The sequence below is a fragment of the Malania oleifera genome, chromosome 5 (genome assembly GCF_029873635.1).
Source record: "Malania oleifera isolate guangnan ecotype guangnan chromosome 5, ASM2987363v1, whole genome shotgun sequence".
In the NCBI taxonomy this organism is placed as follows: domain Eukaryota; kingdom Viridiplantae; phylum Streptophyta; class Magnoliopsida; order Santalales; family Ximeniaceae; genus Malania; species Malania oleifera.
The window spans coordinates 46896131-46915633 of NC_080421.1; the positions used below are offsets into that span (position 1 = coordinate 46896131).

Genomic DNA, 19503 nt, shown 5'->3' on the forward strand with positions numbered 1-19503 from the left:
ACTTAGGCCTCTTAGGGACTACTTTGTACCTAGTGCATACACCTCGCCATCTTGCATCTGATATCCGGTTTTCAAGGCAGCTCAATTTGAGATCAAAACTTCTTTCATCTCGATGCTTCCCACTTTTTATGGGAATTCAAATGAAAATACTTATAAGCATCTAGATGAGTTCCTCAATATTTTTTCGATCATCCGCATCCACAATTTTGGTAATGATGCTCTCCACCTTAGGCTTTTTTTGTTCTCTTTGAAGGATAAGGTCAAATATTGGCTGACGTACTTAGAGCTGAACTCGATGACCAACTAGGCTACCATGCAACACAAGTTCTTGAAAAAGTACTTCCTAATTGGGATGACTAACTAGCTTAGGAGAGCCATCACCAGTTTCTCACAGATGGGTGAGGAACTACTTTTTAAGACTTGAGAGCACTTTAGGGACTGACTACGTCAATGCCCACACCATCAGGTCCCTAAGTGGCAATTGGTTTTGACCTTCTATGAAGGGTTAGATGAATGTGATAGGTCGATGGTAAATGCATCGTGTGGAGGTACTCCCCTTGCCAAACACGAGAATAAGGCCTGGGTTCTTTTCGAAAACCTTGCCGAGAATTCTCAGCAGCATAATGTTGCTACTCATAGACCCTCCTAACCGTCCACTTCCAAATCTAGAGGAGTTTATGAGTCAACCACAGACTATGACCTAGCACCCACCCTGCACACTATAGTTCAAAAGTTAGGTCAGCTCTTGTCCTTAGGATAGCAACCCAACCTGTGGCATGTGCAAAGGTGTGTGTCATCTACTCATACCACTCACATACATGCTGCAATTGCCCACATGCACCTTCCCAGCTTGAGCTTGTACAGGAAGAAGTTAATTCCACCCATAATTGGTATGATAGGCCACCAAATGATCTCTACTCCAATACATACAATTCTGGGTGGTGGCAACATCCCCACTTCTTTTAGAGGCCACAAGCTCCGAGTTTTCGAGCCCAAAGACCTCAAATATCACCCAATGCTGCCCCCCCCCCCCATCGCCTATATCAGAACTTCAAAAATCCTCCCATTACTGCCCCGAGACCATCATTTTTTCAGCAACTATCTCCTCCTCAACCTATGTATGATCCCTTCTAGGAGACGGTGTTGAAAACCCTCAAGAGCATAGAGGCTAATTATCATGTAAATTGGAAACTGCTCAACTCTCATTCCAAATCTATTGCCAAGTTAGAATCCACTATGAGGCAACTAGCTACTTCTTTGAGTGGAAGAGATGAGGATAAGTTGCCGAGCTAGCCTCTCGTGAACCCTAAGGGTCAATATGGGTTAGAATGTGCACTAGACACTGGACTTACATCGCATCATGAGCAGACCTAGGTCGTGACCACTCTTTAGAGACCATCCCAATAGAGCTGAGGAGAAGTTGAGCATGGGTAAGGGTAAGGAGAAAATGAGGGCAAAATCCAAAGTTGAACCTTGTATCACCTCCTCCTCTAGATCGGTGAACAACCTTTAGATTTCTGCTCCCACTGCTGAAGGAATACTACCCCTGAAACGACCCAAAATTAATACCATTTTTTTAATTTAAAATTAAAATTACTCTAATACCCCTATATTATCTATTATAACATCTCAGACCCCAAGTGGGCACTGAGGAACTTCTTGTCCACAAAATAACATACCTAAGCAGCAGAAAACATAAAGTCATACAACCATATTTACAATACTAGAATTTAGTACCTTCTCAAAACATTAATACATACATATCTTTCCAAAAATCCCTTACCAGATCTCCTATACGCTATTGATAAATACATCTCCCCAAAAACTACTTACCCTTCTAACAAGGTAGTATAACTATCCCCTCTACCTCCGAGCCTGATCTGCTCGTCTAGCTGGATCATCTAAAAAATATTAAATTACTGGAATGAGACAACTCTCAATAAGGCAAAATATGCTATTACTAGTGTGATAACTGGGTTACATAAATAATATACTGATAAATAACTGAAACTGAGATAGCTTATAAATAATACACCATTATAACTTACACTTATGTGGCTTAAAATACAACTGTAATATATGAGCTTTTATTCATTCATACTTCTAGTATTATAGTATATCTGCTGTTATTCTGTAAATATGTATACATATAAATAACTGCGCAAACTTTCCTGTAAAACTGTATGTCATGATTTAACCCCTCATAACTGTTTATGTGGCCTATAGGCGAGACTAAACATTGGTTGGCCTACCGAAGCTAGTCTAACTATATGCATAAACATGTCTGTAGCACGAAAGGCCCGCTCCACCTAGTCTAGATGCCAAGTAGCACTCTACACTACCTGTGGCACAATCGACTTTACTATACTCTATCTAAGACATATGATTGCACTCTAAATTGAAATAGCTACGGTAGCGTGCTCTGATAACTGATTTGATTCATCAGGGATCTAATATTGTATAATATTATTCTATATATATACCTTACTGTTTCATCATGATTCTGTATAACCATAACAATATAAAACTTATCTGAATAAACTATATTATCTGAGCTAAAATATCTATAATATCTTATCTGTAATATCTGAACTGAATAAACTGTAATATCTGAGTGTTTTGGTTTTATAATTCTGGGAATCATGGTATTTTTAAAATATTGTAAAATATATATCTTTATATATACTATATATCATAATTCTTTGAATCTAGTAAAACATATTTTTGTGCATAAATACTATAGATCATGATATTCTAAAAACTGTATAAATACTGTACAAAACAAATACTTATTCAAGCGACACAATTAATAAATAAAACTCATATTCTAAAATTTGTATAACTCTATAATTTATACTTTGTATCTCATAATCAAATACTATAATTTACTAATAAAATTTCTGAATTTTACTAGCATAGCATATTTCCCTCACCTACCTAGCTAGAAGATCTGACTCCAATTTTAATTCCTACACCTGCCGCGCCAAACACAAAATCCTGAAATAATATACATTTCCTAATTCAATTATCCCAAACTCTGAATAATAACCATATCTGCCTTTTCCCCCGGCTCACATTTATCTTTTATTCATAAAATTTATGAACTATTAATTATTTAACAATATTACCTGAGTTCCTAGGAAAACACTTGTTGGGATCCTCAACCCATGCTTGAGGTGTTTGGAAACCCAAATCTTGCAATCACAACACCCTAGTTTAACCAACCCAAACACCAGTATATTTTCATCTAACCCAAAATCTGGGTTAAGAAAATCCTGATAACTACAAAACCCCAAAATAACCTACTTACCCTGATTTTGGGATGGTGCCCAAACTTCACAAACCAAAATTCTGCTACGGCTAAGTTGTAGAGAATCTCCCCAAGACCATCGTGGTAGCTTCAGATCGTCGAACTGAGGACAAACGAGGCCGAAATCTTATAGAGAAGTCATAGAATCCGTTTTTAGAGAGACAAAATGAGAGAGAGAGAGAGAGAGAGAGAGAGAGAGAGAGAGGTTGAATCTTTCGCTGAAAATCTAATTTCCACGTATTTATAGGTGGCTTGACACGTGGCTTCGTCGACGAGCTACGTATACTCATCAATGAACCAAAGAATGCAGTTCGTCGAGCAAAATGATGAGCTCGTCAATGAATCAAAGGGTCTGAAATCACCCTTCTCAGTATCTTTTCATTGACAAAACGCTAAACTTCATCCACAAATCCTACAGGGAGCTCATCGAAAAATCAGGGCCTTCGTTGACGAACCCTGCTTTGAATTTTTAAAATTTTTGTTCTCTTTATTATTTAATAATTATAGTTTTCGGGTCTCTACAACTCCATTATGTCCCTTCAGTGCCATATGTTGCAGCCCTTCAGGCACCTTTTAAATCTAAGAAGCAAACCAATATCGAATCCATCATTGACATATTTAGGCAAGTAAAAATCAACCTTCCTCTCTTAGATATCTTCAAGCAGGTGCCTGCTTATGCTAAGTTCCTCAAAGACCTGTGCATCCAAAAGCGCAAATCTAAGGTGCACTTGAACAAAAGAGTAAGACTGACCGAGAATGTGAGCTCAATCCTTTCAGGTTCTACTCTCCCCAAACTTACGGACCTCGGTGCTGCCACCATCTTATATGTAATTTGCAATTATACAATCAATAAGGCCTTTTTAAATTTGGGAGCGAGTGTGAACTTGGTTCGTTACTCGATCTACAAATAATTGGATTTGGGAGAACTGAAACCCACCCCGATCACCTTGAGATTAGTTGACCGATTTGTAAGAAAACCCCGAGGTGTTGTCGAGGATGTTCTACTAAAGGTTGATAGGTTCTTTTATCCCATTGATTTCATTGTTTTAGACATGGAGCCTACCAACCCAACCAAGAAATAGATTCTGGTCCTTCTAGGTCACCCATTCTTAACCACAGCTAATGCATGCATCCATTGTAGGGACCGGTCTTATGGATATATCCTTCAGTAACATGCAACTACAGCTGAATGTGTTCCGTGCCCCCCCAGCACCCATCATATTACGCCTCATGTGAATATGTAGACATTATTAGTGAGGCTACTGGGAAGGATGCCCCTTCGACTCTTTTTAAAAATCACCTTGAGGATAGTCCTTGGGTTGATCGGTCTTCTACTTCAAGTTTAGAGGACCCGTTTGTGCATGTCTCTACTATTGGCGAGTCAGCCCCTAACCTAGAAGAAAGGCCCTAGAAAGTTAGGTTCAAAAATCTCCCTACTCTCTCTAGAATTCCAACATGTCCTCCCATCGAGGCCCCACCATTACTTGAGTTGAAGCCCCTGCTTGCTTCCCAGTATCCACCAGATAAGGTCCAAGTTGTGGAGGTTGACATGATAAATAAATTTGTTAAGGAAGTAGCTCCCTCAATTCTTCGGCGGGACCTTCTAGAGGATATACTTCGGCCTGATAGCCTCTCCATATCTGGCTTGGAGAACCCGTGTGAGCAAATATTTGCTATTGATGCCACGCTCTCCAGCTTAAAGGGAAGACTATGGGTAAGCAAATAGTGGTTTAAGGAGGTAATGGTGGAAGATACCCTTCCTTTCGAACCTAGGTGAGTTCGACCTGAGCATTCATTGCGTTTGGATGAAGGCGGTAAACTTAGCGCTTCTGGGAAGAAACCTAATTTTATTTCTTATTGTTCTTTCTACTTTGAGTCTATAGGTTGTACATTGTAGAGTATATAGTGTTTAGGGTCCTTATATTAGGTCATAGGTAAGTTTGGGGTGCTACTGACTCATATTAGGCCAGGGCTAGTTCTTGGGATATTCTTTTGATTCGCTTTCTGTGTATATACTATCTTCTTTCTTTTTATTTTGTTTCTTTTCTCTTATTTATATTTTCTTTTGTCTTGAACATTACCATGCTTTTGGAAAGGCTATACATGTTCTCTTGATGATCTATATACATTGTACTACCTATGAATATAAAAGAAAATACATGGTGTTTTTGGTATCTCCATGTCTTTTGTGTTTCAGTGTATTATTGCATGCGATGTCTAGATTTTATGTTTCTTACTTATGCAGGTACTCTGGTTGATTTTTATTACACCATGTCGTGTTTCCTCTCCCATGATTCCCAGGTTCTTTCTTTCCACACTTCAGTGAGGACACTAAAGTTTTAAGTTGGGGTAGGGGGTAGGAAACCACTACATGGCACATTTGAAAGCACAAAAATGACACTTTTTAAAAATATTTTCGTGAACACTAGGTATTTTATGCCATGTTAACATCTATTATACTCTTTACATACTCTTATATTACCTATAAATTAGATGCATAGGCTTATCAGTTATATGACCTTATTATGCTCACTAACAAAGTAGTGAGTTATTTGTCCGTAGTTTCACATAACATAACCAATGTACGAATATAACACTTTATGTGGGTTCACTAGTGATGCATTTGTGTTAATATGGTTATGTAAACTCTTGTATTCACATGGTACATCACAAGGCTAAAAACACACTTACACGTGATTTTTAGCACTTAGGGTTCCTTGAGAGCACTGAGAGAACAACCGTGGAGACTATGACACCCTTTGAAAAACTGTTGAGCCGTTCGTTCATTTCTTGAGTTGTTGACGTCAAACTTTGAGTTTATGGAACTCAACTTTTCCTTTCTTTCTGGATTTTCTTTACTCACTAGTCTCGGTTCTTGCATTTGCTAGCTTAAAGGTGATGTCTAGTGGGATGATAAAAACCTAAGTCTTGTAGCCTACTCAAGACGTGAAAATTGAGCCACTCCTAGAAACAGACTTAGTTCATGGACCCCTTTTCGAGCTTAAAGTTCCATTGGTGATATGAAGACATAAAAAGTTGTGAAAAATGTTCTAGCTGACCATGAAAGAAAAATGATAAAAAGAATGAGCAAAATAAAAATAAAAAAGAAATAAAAAATATGTAGAATACCTGCTCTATATATGAAAAGGTCAAGCTAGGGACACAACATATAATTCTACAAGACTCTTCAATTGTCCGATGCATGAGTTGTATTCACGCCTAGTCTATGAATAGGTCAATCTAGGGTGGCCTTGATTGGATGTGGAGAGTAGGTGAGAAGATGTTAGAGTGAAGGACCCAACACCTCATGTTTGGCTGGATCCCATTATGATAAGACTAGTTTACTCCATGCTTAACGTCAATTCTTCAAAATATGTGGGATGTTTGATCATGACATTCTTCCTCACATATAAAAGTGAACCTATCTTTTTTGAGTGTTTTTGAGGATATGCCAATGAGGCTAAGTCAAGACAACCGTTCTGTAGGTGTCTAAGGGTATCCTAAGTGTGGCAGATCATGCACTTTACACATGCCTTGTGATGTAACCTATCAATGCTTGAATTTACGTGATAATATTAGCTCTGAATTGCAATTGCTAGGTGATTCTCTATAAGTTTATTGTTTTTTATGGCTAGGTATTGTAGAGACTTGCATGAGTAAATTGCTATGGAGTGTGTGTATAATGGAGTCATGTATGAAAAGGCCTACATGTAATTGGGTTATATTTTTGTATGTAAAATGGTATGACTGTGTTGCATGAAATATTATCTAATGTTCACTGAGTTGTTGTTTGTTAGTATCGCCTTGGAAACCCTTACGAGACTACAACTCATCCACTTGGATCAACCTAGGGGTTTAAAGTCATATTGCATATGGTAAATGCAACCGTGTTTCCCATGAAAGAGGAGGTAGATAGGATTTCCTTAGTTTTCTTTGTTCTTGCTTTGCTCGAGGACTAGCAAAGTGTAAGTTGGGGGATGTGATGAGTCCCTAAAATGCATGATTTTAGGCCCTCATTTACCTTTGTTTTTTCTTTTTTATTATGAATATGCCCATTGTTATCATATTTCGGAGTTATGCAAGGTTTGTTTGTGTTTCAAGAAAAATAGGTTAAAATTGAGGAGTTAAGCAATACGAGAAGCAAATGGAGTATTTGGGATACTTAAAGCTCAAATCACTTGTCTAGCGAAACTTCTAACGCCTTAACACACATAAAAGAGAAAAAGACTATGTTCGATCATGTGGTACGACCAGCTAACACAAGGGGCGACCAGGGCAAAAGCTGCAGACTCCAAGGTTTGGACTGAATAAGAAATGCTGCAAGGTTCGACCAAGTGTTCGACCATGCAACCCTCAAGGGTGACCAATTCGAGATACTGAAGCTTATTGAGCTCAGAAAAAAAAAGAGTCTCGACCAAGTGCTTGTCCACGAAGACCTTGAGGGACGACTAGGTCGAGTTCCTGAGTTGAACTAAAAATTGAAATATTTAGAGTCTCAACCAAGTCCTTAACCAGCCAGACCTTGAGAGGTGACCAGGTCTAGATCTTAACTAGCATCTTGACTAGAAGCTCAACCAAAAAAATAGGGGTGCAACCTGGTCTCCAACGACAATCTTCTACGCGATTTTTTGGGCTAAACTTTCCTATTTCGAAATTCAAACCTTGTAAACCCTAATGGGTATAAATATTGGTTACAAATATGTTCTAGGGGTTCCTCTTTGGCCTCAATTAGGTTCGTGACAGACTTAAGATGTCATTGAGAGCCAAGTGAGATTAGGAGTAACATAGTTTTCAATTTCTATTATTGGCCTGTGACAACCGGTGGCATTCATGTGCTATCCGTGTATATTACACGATCACTCCTGTTTAATTTCTGATGTTAGTGAAAGACATTCAGAATAATAAAGGGATGATCTTTTTACTCTTACTTTCATTTACATGCTTTCGTTTACTACTTTCCATTTACCTATTGTGTGTTTGAAGAAGGATCGCAGATAAGGATAAGCACTTCTACGTATCATTCAGAGGGAAATAGTCAGCTACAGAACCGTGAAGGTGTTCGTTCATCATTGAGACAGGGTATACTCTAGTTCCCAACCGTGCCCCGAACGGTTGGTGCACCCTTGCTACCCTGTGCTCTCGATCGCCCCTCTCCCACTTTAGCCAGCTCAGGTTAGTACTTTTATGGAAGTCTAGATAAACGTAGGTAAAGGCATGGCATCCGGCGTCTGATTCGGACCACAATATTGCTTTGTAGAAGTAGGGTAACTCATAAATTTACTTGCTTTTCCATAGTGTAGATTTACTTACTTTCATTTAATCGCTTTCCAGTAGTTAGAACCGACTACCATTGCAAAATATCACCTTTTACTTCTTTTTCATAATAAGGCCATAATAAACTAACTTAGAAGTGGTTTACTAATTGCGCTTCAAGTCCCTGTGGATCGATATTTGACTTACCCACTTTCAATTGAACTTGGTGTAGTTAGGTTTATAAATATTATTATTATTTTTTAGTTAAGGACCCAAGCCTTGGCGAGCCTACCATAATGCTTAATGAACATAAATTACCCAAATACTTCTAGGCCGAAGTAGTAAGCACTGCTTGCTACGTAATGAATAGAGTTTTAATCAGGCCCACTCTTAACAAAAACCCTTACGAGTTGTGGAATGGCCATAGAACTAATATTTCCTACTTCCACATTTTTGGCTATAAATGTTTTGTACTAAGATATAATGAGAGCCTAGGAAAATTTGATTCAAAATCTGAAGATGAAATTGAAATTAGGAATAGCTTCCCAAGAGGGGGTGGGGGGTGAATTGGATTTTAAAATTTTCTTTTAATTCCTTTTTTAGAATTTTTTAACTTATTTTATTTCTTTTAACCAATTCGTGACTTGTTTGTCTAATTTGTTAAGCACTCAAGAACTTAGTTTCTTTATTTAATCCTTAACCATACAAACATTCAATCATTCAACCAAACCAATCAACTATAATTAGAAAACAAACAACCAAGCAAATACACAGAACTTAAGAAAACTCAAAATGGTTGTTTGTTGATATTAGCCAAATTTGAACCAAGCCCTGTAGTGAATGAAAATTTATGCTTGCTGATGTAAAGCCCTGTATAAATAAATTTTGTACTTTCTAATATAAAGCCTTGTATTGATGGTTTTGCTTCTTTAATATGATGTGCAATATAACATCCAATCAACACAATATCTACTTCTTCAATATTCATAACTCAACTAAACTCTCAGTTAATTTATCCTTGGGATGTTAACCAAGTAACGTACTCTCGTATGGTTTCCGCAAGATATGGTATAACCAATGTAGTCCCTTTCGGTTTCCGCAACCCAAATCAAAATTAAACTTTCAGTTTACTTGATTTCTATATTACGTAGTATATATGATTATCAATTAAACCATCCACGCAATTTAAATATGCTGAAAATATAGAGTAAGGAAAAGAGAGAGTGAGAGAAGGATTTTTACAAGGTTCGGCTTATACCCAGCCTACGTCCTCACCTTTGGCAAACCACCAAAGGATTCACTAAACCTGTTTCGTTGACGAGTGGAACAAACCTTTACAATACTCCTTGAGTAAGGCTAGAGCCCGCCTTCTCCAAATGATATCCCCTCGTTTGGTCACTCCTTACATAGGCTAGAGCCCGCCTCTCTAAGCAATATCTCCTTGCTTAGCCAACGATCTAAACAATCCTTGGAATCGTCTACAAATAAGAACCTAGATAGAGAAGAGTTTGTGTACAAGAAAACACTCTCACAATAGAGTAGGTTAGTACAACTTTCAGCACAATAATACTTCAAAGTAATTCAAATATAAAAGAATTTGAAGCTCAATACTCAATATAAATCACCAAGTATCTTCCAAAACTTGAAAGATTCTGACTTTGAAAGCTTTACTTCGGAGTTTGAATCAGTAGCAATTCAATAGTTGAACACAAGAGAGTTTGAGAACCTTTGAGAACTTTTATTGCTTGAAAATTGTTTGGTGTCTCAAACCATTGAAGTTTGGGGCTATTTATAGATGTTTAAAAGTAATTTCTTACCCCCAAAGTTTTCTTGAAATAGTTTCCAAGTTTTTCAAAATAATAGTGTCCAAAAACTTCATTTAAAAAATCTTTCCGTCGAAAGTTTTTAAGCCAACGTTTAAGTGGCAGTCGACTGCAATGACTTGGTAGTCACCTGTCATAGAACAAGCTCACAACAAAGAACACTGGAAATCACCTGCCAGAACCAAGGCAGTCGCCTGGCATGACCACCCAGGCGCCTGGCATGTTCAGGCGGTCGCCTATCTTGCTACTGTCTCTTTGAAAATCCTTTACTTAATTTGGCAGTCACCTGTCACAGTAGGACAGTTGCCTGACCCTTCTGTTTTTCAAAAAAAAAATTTCTTTTTCAAAATCCTTTCTTTTCATTGATTATAAAAGTATTCTTTAGATTTTTAAAAAATGTATTTCTGAATTTCTTGAGAGCTTCAAATCAATTTATACTTGAAATTAACTTGAAGTACTTACATTTAGAACATCCTTAAAAAAAAATTAATCTTTTGATCTTCAATCTTGTTCTTCCATCATCTTTGAGTGTTTGATCTTTTCTTTGAACTTTCACCAAGTCATATTTAATCCTCATGCTCTTCAAGATCTCTTTTTAATCTATAAGCTTTATCATCCTCTTGAGCTTTGTCACTTCCTTTAATCTTTGTCTTTTTCCTGAAAAACTTTCACTTTGAACCACATTAAACATATCATGATTTTTTTATCATCAAAATTAGAATTGTAAGTCTTATTATGCCAACAATCTCCCCCTTTTTTATGATGACAAATCGAGAGCAAAAATAATAAGAATTAATACTCATGGCTCCCCCTTTCAATAAGCATCATCTTAAAAATATTTGCAAGATCAATATCAATTTCAAAAACCTCTTTTACAATCATTCTCATCATTATCAAATACTTCTCCTTTTGATATATATTATGTTCATGCTCAGTTTTTGAACTCATGCTCTGTTTTTTTTTTTTTGAAATATACTTTGCAATACTGTGCCCAATTTTTGTTTAAACACTTCTCCCCCTTTTGACATCAATCAAAAAGAGAAAAAAAATGATTAAGTTCAAGTAAAATCACATGTTGAGTATATCATTAAACATGCATATCAAACATATGAACACACTCAATTTATAGTTTTTCAATATAACATGTGTAGTGTGTTTTAACAATCATATCTTTACTAACAACTTTTTCCTTCTTTGACATTACTCAAGATTTCAATTTTTTGATATGATGATATCAATTTAAAATTGAATTCATGATATCTATTTAAAATTCATGATACCAATTGAAAATTTAATTCATGACACCAATTGAAAATTCTCTGAATTGATTAATAGGGAAACAATCATAATATAAAAAATATGACATAACACTCCCCCTGAATTCAATACATTCAGTTTTGTTATCAATTTTACTTTCATCATCCTATATTTCAATACATTGATTCACATTATGTATCAAATATCAATATTATGCCAATATCATCAACGTCATACCATGCTCACAAATATAATTATACTTGTCATGCTCAAAAGCAAATTTAACTTTTAGATTGTGATACCAAGTGAGCTTTTTAAAATTGTGAAACCAATTAAAATTTTTTTAAAAAAATGTGATACCAAAAATATTCATGAATACGAAAGACTTTATAGATACCAAAGTTATTATCACATTATTCACAGATCATGGATACCAATATAACCGTTATATCTTCTCATAGCTCATAGATATCAATATAAAAAGCAGTAAGTCTATCCATGTAATTCATCAATAGCATACATGATCAAGAATTAATCTCATATCAAAATTCATGCTTATACTCAATAATCTTATGCTCAAATTTTCAACATAGTGAGCCATAAATTTTTAATATAAGTCAAGCATATCATGTAGCATATCATACAGCCTTGTAAGTATATAGCATCTCATATAGTCATTCATTCTCAAATTTATCTTAAACTCATCTTTAAATTTTTCTATTTTAACTAGTTTGTTTGTTGATCATGAATTAAGTTACTTTCTCAATTTTTAAAGGGAATGACTTAATCCATGGAGTTTTTCACTTATGAACTAGTCTTTCATCGTGGTAACCATACTTTCTTGGGTCCGGTTGGTTTAACAAGGGATGATTCCTTAATTCTCCATTCTTGTTTAATTTTCACACCCTTTCTCTCAAATGGACATTCAAGCTTTATATGCCCTTTTTTCTTACATTGATAGCGTATGGTGTTGGTGTAAGCATTAGAAGATGTGCAAGTATAGTCTTTGGATTCTTTCAAGAAATATCCCATGTAAAAATTCTTTTTCTTTTTATTTTCAATTCCATTGAAACCAATGCCTTCTTTATTTAGAGACATTCTTTGTAAGCCAATCATCTTATCAAGATTTTCCTTTCCTTTTGTGAAGTTGTAAATAATTTTATCCTTATCTTTGATTTGATTCTTGAGATCATTTAACTCTATGTCTTTCTTGTTATCAACCTTCTTTAATGATTTCTCTAATTCTAGAGATAATTTTATGATTCTTTCCTCTAATTCAGAAATATACATATCTTTCTCGTATACAGTAGAGGATAACGATCGAAGGTCTTCTATCATTTGGTCACTCTTGCTTTCTAGTTTCTTAATTTTCAAGTTGTTTTCTTTTTCAGCAAGATTTTTGGATTCTATTTCTTTCATTGCTGATTTATACTTATGTTCTAATTGCTTAAGTTTTGAGTCTTTATCTCTTTCAGCATTCTTTAGGAATTCTAACTCTTTTATTAAACTTTCATTCTTATTTTTCAATGAGGTGTTTTGTTTATTTGCTTTCATAAGCATCTTATGTACTTTGAATAGATCATTTTGAAGTTCATCATAAGATGACATACCCTCATCACTTGATTCATCACTACAAGAATTATTTGAAGATTTAGTTAAGGAACTTTCTTCGTTATCCCATGCCATAAAGCACGTGTAGGCAACCTCTTGGTCACTTATTTCATTCTCTAAACTACTTAGATTATCCCAAGTAGTGACTTGCATGGCCTTCTTGTTTTTATTTTTAGACTCTTTCTTTAATAGTGGACATTCCGGTTTTAAATGTCCAGCTTTATTGCAATTGTAGCATTTAGGAGTTTTATTCTTTAATTTCTTCTTGCTGATATCTTTTTCTTCTGATTCAGAGTCTTGATTTTTTCTTTTGAATTTGTTTCTCCTTCTTAGTATCCTTGCTAGCTTTTTAGATATGAAGGCTTCTTCATCTTCATCCATTTCACTACTTGAGTTTTCTTCTAAGGCCTTAAAGGCTATTGTTTTTTGGGCTTTGGTTTTGCCACTCTTTTCATTCATTGCCATTTCATATGTGAGAAAAGAACCTACAAGCTCATCTAGGGAAGTGGTTTTTAGATTTCTTCCTTCCGTTATAGCCGTGGCTTTTGGTTCCCATTTAGGTAGCAATCCTCTAAGAATTTTCCTTATCATTTCATAAGTAGTGTAGGTTTTTCCTAGTGCATTTAGGGAATTGATTATGTGAGTGAACCTAGTAAACATATTTGTAATTGATTCATCTGGGTTCATCTTAAAGGCTTCATACTCGCTTGTGAGCATATCAATCCTATTATCCCTAACATCCGTTGTTCCTTCATAAGTAACTTCTAGTTTATCCCATATTTCCTTAACTGATTTACAAGCCATTACTCGATTAAATTCATTAGCATCCAAGGTACAATATAAAACATTTATAACACTTGAATTTGTTTGGAGCATTTTATAATCTTGATCGGTCATATCTTTCTTCTCTTTTGGGATATGTTTTCCATCTATTATCTTAGTGGGAATTCGATCTCCATCTATAACAACTTCCCATACTTTCCAATTCATCGTTTGGAGATAGATTTGCATTCTCTTTTTCCAAAACGTGTAGTTCAAACCACAAAAGATAGGAGGCCTAGTTGAAGATTTTCCCTCTCTAAAGGGAGCTACCCCTAACTGAGCCATTTAGATATTTTTATAGCTTCTATTTAAGAGTTGCTATAACCCCGCTCTAATACCAATTGAAATTAGGAATAGTTACCCAAGACGGGGGGTGAATTGGCTTTTAAAAATTTTTTTTAATTCCTTTTTAGAATTCTTAAACTTATTTTATTTCTTTTAACCAATTCGTGACTTGTTTGTCTAATTTGTTAAGCACTCAAGAACTTAGTTTCTTTATTTAATCCTTAACCATACAAACATCCAATCATTCAACCAAACCAATCAACTATCATTAGAAAGCAAGCAACCAAGCCAATACACAGCAGTTAAAAAAACTCAAAATGGTTGTTTGCTGATATTAGCCAAATTTGAACCAAGCCCTGTAGTGAATGAAAATTTATGCTTGCTGATGTAAAGCCCTGTATAAATAAATTTTGTACTTGCTGATATAAAGCCTTGTATTGATGGTTTTGCTTCTTTAATATGATGTGCAATATAACATCCAATCAACACAATATCTACTTCTTCAATATTCAGAATTCAACTAAACTCTCAATTAATTTATCCTTGGGCTGTTAACCAAGTAACGTACTCTCGTATGGTTTTCGCAAGATATGGTATAACCAATGTAGTCCCTTTCGGTTTCCGCAACTCAAATCAAAATTAAACTTTCAGTTTACTTGATTTCTATATTACGTAGTATATATGATTATAAATTAAACCATCCACGCAATTTAAATATGCTGAAAATATAGAGTAAGGAAAAGAGAAAGTGAGACGGGGATTTTTACGAGGTTCGTCTTATACCCAACCTATGTCCTCGCCTTTGGCAAACCACCAAAGGATTCACTAAACCTGTTCCGTTGACGGGTGGAACAAACCTTTACTATACTCCTTGAGTAAGGCTAGAGCCCGCCTTCTCCAAATGATATCCCCTCGTCTGGTCACTCCTTACATAGGCTAGAGCCCGCCTCTCTAAGCAATATCCCCTTGCTTAGCCAACGATCCAAACAATCCTTGGAATAGTCTACAAACAAGAACCAAGATAGAGAAGAGTTTGTGTACAAGAAAACACTCTCACAGTAGAGTAGGTTAGTACAATTTTCAGCACAATAATACTTCAAAGTAATTCAAATATAAAAAAATTTGAAGCTAAATACTCAATATAAATCACCAAGTATCTTCCAAAACTTGAAATATTTTGACTTTGAAAGCTTTACTTCGGAGTTTGAATTAGTAGTAATTCAATAGTTGAACACAAAAGAGTTTAAGAGCCTTTGAGAACTTTGATTGCTTGAAAATTGCTTGGTGTCTCAAACCTTTGAAGTTTGGGGCTATTTATAGATGTTTAAAAGTAATTCCTTACCCCCAAAGTTTCCTTGAAATAGTTTCCAAGTTTTTCAAAATAATAGTGTCGAAAAACTTCATTTAAAAAATCTTCCCGTTGAGAGTTTTTAAGCCAACGTTCGAGTGGCAGTCGCCTGTCATAGAACAAACTCACAACACAGAACACTGGCAGTCACCTGCCCAAACCAAGGCAGTCACCTGGCATGACCACCCAAGTGCCTGGCATGTTCAAGCAGTCACCTGTCTTGCTACTGTCTCCTTGAAAAATCTTTTACTTAATTTGGCAATCGCCTGCCACAATAGGACAGTCACTTGGCCCTTCTGTTTTTCAAAAAAAATTTCTTTTTCAAAACCCTTTCTTTTCATTGATTATAAAAGTATTCTTTAGAGTTTTAAAAAATATATTTCTGAATTTCTTAAGAGTTTCAAATCAATTTATATTTGAAATTAACTTGAAGTACTTACATTTAGAACATCCTTAAAAAAAATTAATCCTTTGATCTTCAATCTTGTTCTTCCATCATCTCTGAGTTTTCGATCTTTTCTTTGAGCTTTCACCAAGTTATCTTTAATCCTCATGCTCTTCAAGATCTCTTTTTAATCCATAAGCTTTATCATCCTCTTGAGCTTTGTCACTTCCTTTAATCTATGCCTTTTTTCCTGAAAAACTTTCACTTTGAACCACATTAAACATATCATGATTTGTTATCATCAAAATAAGAATTGTAAGTCTTATTAGGCCAACAGGAATCTTTCTAAGTTATGCATTAGATAGTAAAGCCTACAAGGTGTACAATAAAAGAACATTGGCTGTTATAGAATCCATCCATGTAGTGTTGGATGAGTCCAATCCCTTCTCTAAAAAATCTGATGAGGATGATGTTGAAATAAGAAAGGGATTAGAAAAATTATCCATTGAAAATAATGAAGATAAGAGCATAGAAACTAAAGAATCTCTTGCTGAGGATAATAAGGTAAAGAGTGAGGTACATGAACTACCTAGAGAGTGGAAATTTGTGAAGAGCTGTCCCAAAGATCAAATCATAGGTGAACCATCACAAGGTGTAGCTACTTGATCATCCTTTCGAAACTTGTGTAGCCACTTTGCATGCTTGTCTCAAGAGGAGCCCAAGAGTGTGAATGATGCAATTGAGGATGAGTCATGGGTGATTTCCATGTAAGAAAAGCTTAATCAATTTGAGAGGAACAAAGTCTGGACCTTGGTGTCTAGACCTAATGATCATACTATTATTAGAACTAAATGGGTCTATAGGAACAATAAGGATGAAAATAGAATAGTAATTAGAAACAAAGCCAGACTAGTAGCCCAAGGGTATAACCAGGAGGAAGGTATAGATTTCGAGGAAACATATGCTCCTATGGCCAAGATAGAAGTCATTCGTATGTTATTAGCATATGCTGCTTTTAAGAGCTTTAAATTATATCAAATGGATGTTAAAAGCGCATTTCTAAATAGCTACATCAATGAGGAGGTATATGTAGAACAACGTCCAGGATTTGAAAATCACAAATTCCCTAATCATGTTTATTGATTAACAAAGGTCTTGTATAAATTGAAGCAAGCTCCTAGAGCTTAGTATGAGAGGCTTAGTGATTTCTATTAGATAATGGGTTTACTAGAGGGAAGATAGACACAACACTCTCTATAAAGGCTAAAAAAGATCACATGCTCCTTGTATAGATATATGTTGATGACATCATATTTGGAGCTACAAATGATGAGTTGTGTAATGAATTTGCCAAATGCATGCAAAATAAGTTTGAAAAGAGCATGATAGGTGAACTTAATTTCTTCCTAGGACTTCAGATAAAATAGGCCAAACATGGAACATTTATATGCCAATCAAAATATGTTAGAGACCTACTTAAGAAATTTAATATGGAAGATGGTAAAATTTTAGGAACACCTATGAGCTCTTCCACGAAATTAGACAAAGATGAGTAAGGTATACCGGTAGATGTTAAGCTCTACTGTGCCATGATTGGTAGCCTGTTATATCTTACTACGAGCAGACCTGATATTATGTTTAGTGTTTGTATGTGTGCTAAATTTCAGGCTGCACCTAAAGAGTCTCATTTATTAGCAGTCAAGAGGATACTTAGATACCTTATCAGAGCCATTGAATTAGGATTATTGTATCCTGAGCAGACCTCATTTGAGATTGTCAGTTATTCTGATGCTGACTTTACCGGCACTAAAGTAGATCGAAAAAGCACGAGCGGCATTTGTCATTACTTAGGACAATCTCTGGCTTCTTGGTTCTCCAAGAAATAGAACTCAATTGCACTGTCCACAACCAAGGCTGAATACATAGCGGCTGGGAGTTGTTGTGCTCAAACGCTTTATATGAAGCAACAACTCATGGACTATGGATTGCACTGTGATACAATTCCAATAAAATTTCATAACACTAGTGCAATTAATATCTCAAAGAATCCCATATCACACTCACGAACAAAGCATATTGAAATAAGACATCATTTTATTTGTGACCATGTGCAAAAGGGAGATGTGGCACTTGAGTTTGTGTGCACTGATGAGCAATGAGCTGATATATTCATGAAACCTCTTTATAAAAATAGATTCGTATAGATTAGACATGAATTAGGCTTAATGCACACTAGGGAAGTTGCCTAGAGATATGATGAAGTGCATAAACTTGGGGGGGGGGGGGGAGCAACTTAACTTAAAATCACTACGGCTCTGAAAATTAAGCATTCTCATGATCTTATCTTGTCTTACACCTATATGTTTTACGACTTGTGAGAAATGTAATTGCTACCCATTATATATTGATTGTTTGATTTTATTTAATGGATGTTTAATATCTAGAATTGTGGACTATTATTGATTATTCTGATTATACATGCTGGATTGCATGGAACGCCATTTGCAAGGCTGCTGCAAAACCTTATGATTTGCATGATGGATAATTATTTAAGATACTTGCATGTTTGTATGGAATGCCATCTGTAAGGCAGTTACAAAATTTGTGTTTGCATGATAGTAGTGGACTAGGTTATTGCATGTTGTATTGAATGACAAATTTTGGACATACATGCTGCCTAGGTAACTGATGTCTTATTAATGATAGTCAAACGGGTTTGTGTACACTCTTGCCATATTGTTTTGTAAACAATATTGACATATCTTTCGAAACAGTTATCAGAAACAAATTTTCTTACTAAGGTTCATTAAAATGTTTATATTTTATACCTTAGCCCTTTTTTGCTAATGCCAAAAGGGGAGAAATATCTCTTGCAAAATTGGGTAAATATTTGGGAGAAATTTAACTAAATATAATTTTTTATTCTCCCACTACTCTTGGAGTCTGAGCTTCAATGACAAACTTAAATGCGTATATGTTTTTAAATATCTCTGTTATGAATCTGCTTGATGAACTGTTCTTGAAATTTATTTTATGCATATTCTTAGGGGAGTCTTTTTAAGGTTGCACCCATTTTTGCTCTTGTATTTGTCATCATCAAAAAGGGAGATATTGTTGATTTTATGAGTTCTATTTCGTTTTGATTATAACAAATCCAAAGTATCTCACTTGTGCATCTAATGCTTGAACAGATATTTCTCGAAGAAGGCACACAGAGTCAAGGTATGATCAAAGCCATGAGAATCTCAAAGCTCACTACATGATGGCAATTAGAAGAGCAAAAAGAATGAAGATATTTTATGATTGTGTTGTAATGCATTTTAGTATTGGTTTGTAATAATGCATTTCATGCATGATGGGATTGAAAGCTCAATAAAGACCATAGACTGACCTTAAGTCCCAAAAGCTT

The 19503-nt window shown here is 35.4% G+C and overlaps 1 non-coding gene across 1 annotated transcript; it reads right to left on the reverse strand.

Annotated features, from left to right (window-relative positions):
- Nucleotides 1-362: 362 nt before the first annotated feature.
- Nucleotides 363-468, reverse strand: LOC131156863 (small nucleolar RNA R71). The gene has a single exon (XR_009137129.1). It is a non-coding gene; the product is annotated as a small nucleolar RNA R71 (small nucleolar RNA).
- Between the last annotated feature and the right edge of the window lie 19035 nt (nucleotides 469-19503).